We start from the raw sequence: 8,383 nt of genomic DNA, 5'->3' as shown, positions 1-8,383 counted from the left end.
TCTAATTTTCTATATATTTTACCCCAATTCTGAGCACTCTGCACTATTGTTGTCTGAATGGAGGGGATCTCAAAACTATTCATGCACAAGGCAGAAAACGGATGGAGCAGAATGTAAGACTGGTGGATACTGTGTATATAGATGCCATTATTATTATTATTATTATTATTATTTACATAAGTGTATTTGTGGAGGATCTGGGGGTTTGGCTCAGCTCTAGAGGGCTCACCTAGCAGATAAGAGGCCCTGGGTTCAATCCTTAACACCACATAAAATAAATAAATAAAATAAAGCTATTGTGTTCAACTACAACTGAAAAAATAAGTATTTCAAAAAAAATTGTGGAATATATGGGGGTAGGATGGAAAAGAGCAATAAAGAATAAGAAAAAACTTGAGCAGTAGAAGGGTTCAGATGCAACAAGTCTACAATGGCATCATGAGGGTAGAGGGGTAGTGTTCTTGGAAGCAGAAATAAAATTTGGGGAGAAAAAAAAGGTAACTGTTGCACAGTTCCCAAGTAAAAGAGCCAGGTGAATGGCTTCTGTGTTTAACTATTCCCATCTAGAAGTCGAATTGGTAATTCATAAGGTATTCCTCAGTAAGTAGTAAATTTATTGAACAACTAACTACCATTTTATTCCCAGAGTTTATTCTGTTACCTCTTTAGGACTTAGTAAATGGTCTTCTTTCTTCTTCTTAGAATATGGGTGTCTCTTTTAATCAAATGAGTCTGTGATAAGTGTGTTGAAAATTATGATTCTAAACCTATCACCAATCCCCACAATTCCAAGAGTATTGAGGGCAGAAAAAGAACAATACTCATAACTAATGAATCACTTTCAGTGGAAGCATGGTACCAGTGACCAAGATGGAATGCAATCAAGATGCTTCAGTGGTAATGTGGTGTCAGAACCACCACCCTAGGGATTTGGGAACCTCTAAAGCACCATATGCATCTCAGAATCTTTTACTCACTTTTTAAATACAATTACTGCTGCTTGCATAAAAAATAAAACACTATGTATAAGAAGGGTGACTGAGAATTAAATCCTCTGGGGGCACTGAGGTTGATCTTTAATTCTAGTGGATAATTAATCAGATAGGGAAAACTTGAAATTGCCCCATCTTTCCCAAATACATGGAATGGAACATTTAGTTGTACTGAACTAAAATGACAAAAATGCATTTCAGGGAGGTGGTATCAAAGAAATTTTTATGGCAGAATCTTGGAAATGTAGGATAAAAATATATACATCCATATACAGTTATATCGAGAAAAAGATAAATGATAAGTTCATAAATGCAGGGGTAAATTCAGTGTGCTATATGAGTTGTATGTACAAGGTAATGATAACATCCAAAAGATGAAGAAAGTAGTAATTGAAGTGATTTAGAACTCTATAATTGTGGGAAATAATAATAAAATTTTAGTTAAAAAAAAAGATACTGTTATATCTGTTTGGATATGCCTCTGTCGTCTGCTGTTCATCTGAATTTGATTCTCCCAAATGAGCTTAGGAGAGTAAAATGCTTTCTGAATTATTGTTTTCTCTTGTTTTCAGGATTTTGTCAGCTATGTCTTGTAATGCCCAGTCCTGAACTCACTTTTGTGGCTCTTTTAGAATTTATTCTCGCCGACAGAGGCACAGAATCATTTCACTCATTTTGTTTAACGAACTGACTTTTCTCTATCTTTACAAACAATATTTGGAAGAGCCAGTCTATTGGGGGGTCTTCCACATCATATAATATGGTTCTCATACCCTGTGAGGTTCGAGGGTAGTTCTCTGCTGTATTACTACCATCTTCCCTGTGAGAGGGCTTACCTGTTTTCTGTGTTTTGAGTGTTCAATCAATTCAGAAGAAAAGCATTTGTGGTCACAAGCTAAGGAATACTAGAAGCCATGAGATTTGAGAAAATGAAAAGGAATAATTTTCTCTTAGAGCTTTCATAGGTAGTATGGCTATTTCATCATTTTGAAATACTTTGAAATTTGTACATTCACAGTCACTCACACTGTGAACATCTTGTATTTAAATAATCCAAAATTGTAAGAAATAATTTCTGATTATTTCATTCCAATAAGTGTCTAATTCTCTTTTTTTTCACTATATTAAAAATCAGAAATTACTGCAAACTAAATCTGTGTACTTAAATTTCCATCATGATAATGTGATCAGCATTAAGTAGTAATTAAGAGTCCATTGAACAAAGTTGCTATAAAATATGATTGAAACTTCCCTTCCTTTTCTGAGAGTCAGAAACAGGTTGATCAGGCAGGTTTAAATTTCAGAATAGTATGTAAGTTTATTTGTGATTCATTTCTCAGTACCAGTTTCTTGGGCGGGGGATATAGCTCAGTTGGTAGAATGTTTGCCTTGCATGCACAAGGCCCTGTTTAATCCCCAGCACCAAAAACAAAACAAAACAAAAAACAACAAAAGCAAAACAAAACAAAAATAACAGTTTCTTTGTGATGTAACCTATTGGTGTTCTTTGGTAAACTATTCTCTTTATATCTCTTTATGCTAGACACTCACAAGTTCTCTTTGTTTTTAGTTACTTCTGGTAACTTCTTCCTTAAGTATTATTTCCTTATGATCCTAATAGGGATACATTTTATTATTTGGAACTAAAAAAAAAAAAACAAACTGATTTTCAGAGAAGGAGGTTTTACACTGTTATACATATCTTGATCACTTTTGTTTTATATTTTGGAGATTGGCTGATCCATTTTTAGCTTTTTAACCTACTCAATTTAAACTTGGTCAATTTGTTGGCTAGTTTTCTATCATTTGTTTCATTGAGTGAATGTTGTTTGATCAATTTTAGGGTCCCATTCTCTACTTTTCTACCTCATTGTTATTGGTTTCTTCAAAGTTTCCCATCAAAGTCTCTGATTGGTGGTGGGTATAACTAGCAATTAAACGCAGGGCTACTGGACTACTGAGCCTCATACCTAGCCCTATTTTGTATTTGTTTCAGAGACAAGGTCTCACAGATTTGCTTAGTGCCTTGTTGTTGCTGAGGCTAGCTTTGAACTTGAAATCCTTCATCCTCAGTCTCCAGAGCTAGTGGGATTACAGGTGTGTGCCACCTTGCCCAGCTACATCTTGCATCTTTTAATTAGATGTTATTTTAAACTTGCAAATACAACTGTATTGCACTAATAGAAATATATTTCCATTCAGTATATAACTATTATTGTGGTAGCAATTATGGGGGGTAATGTTTCTCTATGATTTTTATATATTACATATTAAATTAAATATCTGATATATCATTATGTTAGTGTCAGTTCCTTGACAGTGTTTTACAACATGTAATATTTTTGTAGCTATGCTGTAACTAAAAATAAATAAGCTCATATTTCTTCAATCTTATTTGACCCCCAAATACTTTTTAGTGTTTGTACTCAAATTTGTCATTTTATGATGAGTAGGCCAAGGACAAAATTTTGATTCATCCAAAAAAGAAACATTTAATTTTATTTATTCCAGTCATCATCACATCTGATAAGCCTATAAAGAACATAGTAATGTGACTACTTCATAGGTGATTGTGAATTGTTTTAGTTTAATTCTGCTTAGTAATTAATGTGTTGCTACAATGTGTCCATTAGAAACATAGTCATAATTTATTTATTATACATTCATTAAAATATGGTCTTTTGAGAGAACTTTAGCATGACAGCATGAAGATATTCATAAAAGTTTAGCCCAACAGAACTAATGAACAGAAAAAAAAAACAACTAAAAACAAAAAACAACAACAACAACAACAAAAAACAGTTCCAACTATTTATAAATGCTGGTCTAGAAATGTAGATCAAGAAAATAGACAAGTAAAGGTACAAACAAAAGTATAAAAGGCAATAGAAATACACATTTTTCTATTTCTTAATGGATATTGAAAGGAACATATAAAACTGTATATTTAGAATATATGTCCCTAGTACCAGAAAAATTAAAAACAAAAAACAAAAAACACCTCACACCATGTGGGAAGCATTCTCAGTATTCTTCTTTATATTCTTTGACACATATTTTGGGGTTTCTAAAGAAAAACATGTAAAAAATAGAGTGTTTAACATTTTTATCCATCTCCCCCCCCACACACACACAGTTGGCTTGTTACAAAAATCCTGGTTTAATTTTACCAATTTACACTTTTTTTTCAGGGTGCAATCAATAGCTTCAGCATGTACATGTTGCAGTCTACCATGGGCTCGGTGCCACATTAGTTATTCATCAATGGATAGTCCTCATATGGGCTGAGAAAAACTATCATTCAATTTCAGTTAATCCAGCTTTTCTCTTATTGAATGTGCAGGAGCAACTCTTGTAAATTCTGTAAGTCTACCAACTTAACTAAGGCACTGATAGCTTAATTAATTAAAAAACAAATTTACTTTGGGGCTGGGGCTGTGGCTCAGAGGTAGAGCACTTGCCTAGCATGTGTGAGGCCCTGGGTTTGAACCTCAGCACCACATAAAAATAGATAAATAAAATAAAGGTATTGTGTTCAACTACAACTAAATAATAAAATTTTTAAAAATTACGGTGGATTTGACTTAAGTGAATGTGAGGCTTTTTATATTATTCTTCTTATTCTTGTTTTTTCTTTGTACTGGGGTCAAATGTAGCAGTGTTCTATAATTGAACAATATTATCTCTGCCTACATTGCCCAATTGGTTTTATACTTTTATAAGTATCAGGAAGTAACCCCACAGGAACTTAACCACTGAATCACATCAAAAACTTTTTCTTGTTTAGTTTTGTTCTTTTCTCTTTTTCTTTATTTTAATTCTTGAGACCATGCACTGAATCATGGGTACATATCAACTAAGCCACATTCCCAGGTTTTTTATGCTTTATTTTTAGGTAGGGTCTCACTAGGTTGTTTATAGCTCTTCTAAATTGCTGAGGCTGGATTTGAACATGCAATCTTCTTGGCTAAATCTTCTAAGTCACTGAGAGTCATGCACCACCATACACTGCTTTGTGTGTGTGTGTGTGTGTGTGTGTGTGTGTGTGTGTGTGTGTGTGACAGGAAATTACTTATTTGCTTAAGGTCTTACTAAATTTCTGAGGTTGCCTTTAAACTTGAGAATTTCCTGCTTTTGCATTCTGAGCTGCTGGTATTACAGAAATTTACCATCATAACTAGGAGTCTTGTACTTATTTGGATGGCCTTACCATCCCAACTTACTAAAATTATAGATGTACACCATCATGATTGGTGCTTGCTGAGCAATATGTATATATATATCTGAAGCAAGATACATATTTCAAATTTGTTTTTTATTTTATTACTAAATTAATATTTGTTAATAATACTGGTTACTAAACATATACTATTATAATTAGGCCTCATGAAACTGGAAATGAACTAGAAGTAATGTATATATTCTGGTCTCAGGGGATTACAATTCTTCAGTTATTTACAATATATATCATCTACCTCAACTGTAAGTTATCTCCTTCAAGTAGAAATTAAAAGTGAGGCTAAACAATGTGTAGGTCAAATTTCTTCACATAAGTACTAAGTACTGATTTTGTAATTTAAACAACTATTAGATAATTCATTAATTTATTTTTTATAAATTGTGGGTCTTAATTTTTTTAGAGGTTTTGGTGATTGACCCCATTGACACTTTACCAATGAATCACAGCCTGAGCATTTTCAATTTTAAGACAGGGTCTCTCTATGTTGCATAGGACCTCACTAAGTTGCTAAAATTGGACTTGTAATCCTCCTGCCCCAACCTTCAACATTCTGTGATTACAATAGTGTGCCACTGTTCCCCGTACAGTTATGAGATTTTAAGAGAGCACAATTGGAAATAGAATGACCTTGCTTAGTTGGCTTTGTATTTTTAATAATCTGGCTTCAGCCTCCAAAATTGCCAGTTTTACAGATGTATGATAAATTGTGTTATTTGCATCTATTTAAATTACTTATATAACTAAAGTGTAAATAACATGTCAGGGAACTTTATACTCAGGATCTTATTTCTCAGGTTTTATTTTTTTCATTTAGTAAATGCCTTGTAACTCTTTATTCATAAATCTGACTGTTCTTATGCATAGTTTCTTCTGTCTGAAACATTGTCATGAGATAAAGTTGATTTTTTTATTTCTTTGTTTTCACACAGACCTGTGCCTTGCTATGTTAGAGTAAGATGCAGGACCTATGTACTAGTAGAGATAAGAGAAATTGCCAACAGTGAACTAGAGCAAAAGCAGAAGTGAGGAGGCTGAGGATCCCAGAGAACTGAGAAGTATGTGAGACCTAGCACACTAATCATCAGGGAGATCAAGTTTATACTCTATGTAAAATAAATAGGCAAAACAAGAAAGCACATGTGTGAAGCAGTAAAAGATAGTGGTTAATCATGTGAAATTTTTATTCAGGCATAAAACAGCAACAACAATCAATAGAGTATTAGCAGAATGTTAATTAGAACATGATAAAAAGTTCATTTTAGCAATAAGAAATATATACAATACAAAGTTAAAATTGGCATTAGATATCCTTTCAAAAAGAGATAAAAAGACAGATATGGCAAGACATGCCTGTAATCCCAGGACTGAGGGCTGATGCAGGAAGATTATCAATTGGAGGCCAGCCTAATACACTTAGAAAAATCCTCTGTCACTGTAAAAACAATCTAAAGGACTAGGGATGTAGTTCAGTGGTAAATGACCCTGGGTGCCATCTGTGTCCCAAAAATACAAAATAGAGAGAGTGAGAGAAAGATAGGGAATGAGAGGCAGAGAGAGAGAGAGAGAGACAGAGAGAGAGAGCGAGAGAGAGAGTGAGAGAGAGAGAGAGAGAGAGAGAGAGAGAATGGGAGAGAGAGAAAAAGGGAGAGAGAGAGAGAGAATGGGAGAGAGAGAAAAAGGGAGAGAGAGAGAGAGAGAGAGAATGGGAGAGAAAAAGGGAGAGAGAGAGGGGGGGAGGGAGAGAGAGAGAGAGAGAAGCAACCAAGATTAAAAATGCACACTTGTAAATGGGTTGTGGCAAAACAGTGAACACCTGCCATGCTTGTGCAAGATCTTGGGTTTCATCTCAGTTAGTGCATGCACACACACACTCACAAAAAATGCATATTTATTTACATAAGTATATTAAAAACTTTACAACTTGAAAATTTTAGAATAGTGGTTGATGTATAGACATAGGTTTCATATATGCTTATCACAAATTATAAAGTACAAAGGAAAACCAAAAAAAGCCATATTATATTCACATAAATGCAAGTGGATCTCATAATGAAAACTCAGTGCTTCTTTGAACAATATCAGTTACATTTTTATTTCCCTATTTTCTGGCTGGTATTTTGCCTGCTTTATGCATTCCATAAATTATTTATCTATTCATTTCCTGCAAAGTCCACATGAATTTAAGATTAACTTTATAAATATTTTCAGTTTGTAATTATTTATCATTTAGTATATTCACATGTATACCATCCCCAACATTTAGTTCCACAAACTATTTTAGATGGAAACAAATTAGTGCCCACTACCAGTTTTTTGTTGTTAATGTTGTTGTTTGTTTGTTTCTTTTTCACACAGCTCTTGGCAATGACTAATCTGTGTTTTGGCTTCATGGATTTACTTGTTTAGAAAATTACATATAATATTAATTGTAAAACACCATACAGTTTTTCTTCTTACTTTCAATTAGCTTAAGGTTTCCATGTACACATTCATTGTAACATTTAGTGCTCTCATGAAACATACTTGTTCAATATAGCTGGGATAATGGCTCAGAGGTAGAGTGCTTTTTTAGCATATATGAGGCCCAGAGTTCAATTCCTAGTAACAAAAACATAATATTGCTGAGTATTATTCTAATGTGAGGACTTACATGTTTCCATTTATCTATTTACCTTGCATTGATTTTACATTTTGGTTCTTGTGAATAGTTCAGCATTAAATATTTCTATATGAATGACAGTCTCAACACATCTCCAGTTACTTTTGGTGTATTTCAGAGGTAAATGCTTGTTCATCTAGTAGTTCTTTATTTTACCAAGAAACCATCAAATTAATTTTACTTTTGTATTAAAGAGGCATGAAATTTTTAATTTTCTGCATATGACATTTTTTTCTCTTCAATATTGATCCACTTTATGATATTTTTTGCAAATGTTATTTTTTTTTTTACATAATGCAAGACAGTTGCATTTGGATAGGCAAAAGAAACAGAAAAATACTGCCAAAAAATAGTGGTTTATTCAAAGGTCTAACTAAAACAAATTAGAACTGTGTCAGCAATTTGTACATGTCAAGTGCTATAAATCATCTAGATTTTAGACTTATCATTGACTTAACAGCTTGAAAAATTTAAGGGTCTCTGGTATGTATG

Source organism: Callospermophilus lateralis, chromosome 7 (genome assembly GCF_048772815.1).
Source record: "Callospermophilus lateralis isolate mCalLat2 chromosome 7, mCalLat2.hap1, whole genome shotgun sequence".
NCBI lineage: Eukaryota > Metazoa > Chordata > Mammalia > Rodentia > Sciuridae > Callospermophilus > Callospermophilus lateralis.
Note: the sequence above shows the minus strand (reverse complement) of the source record.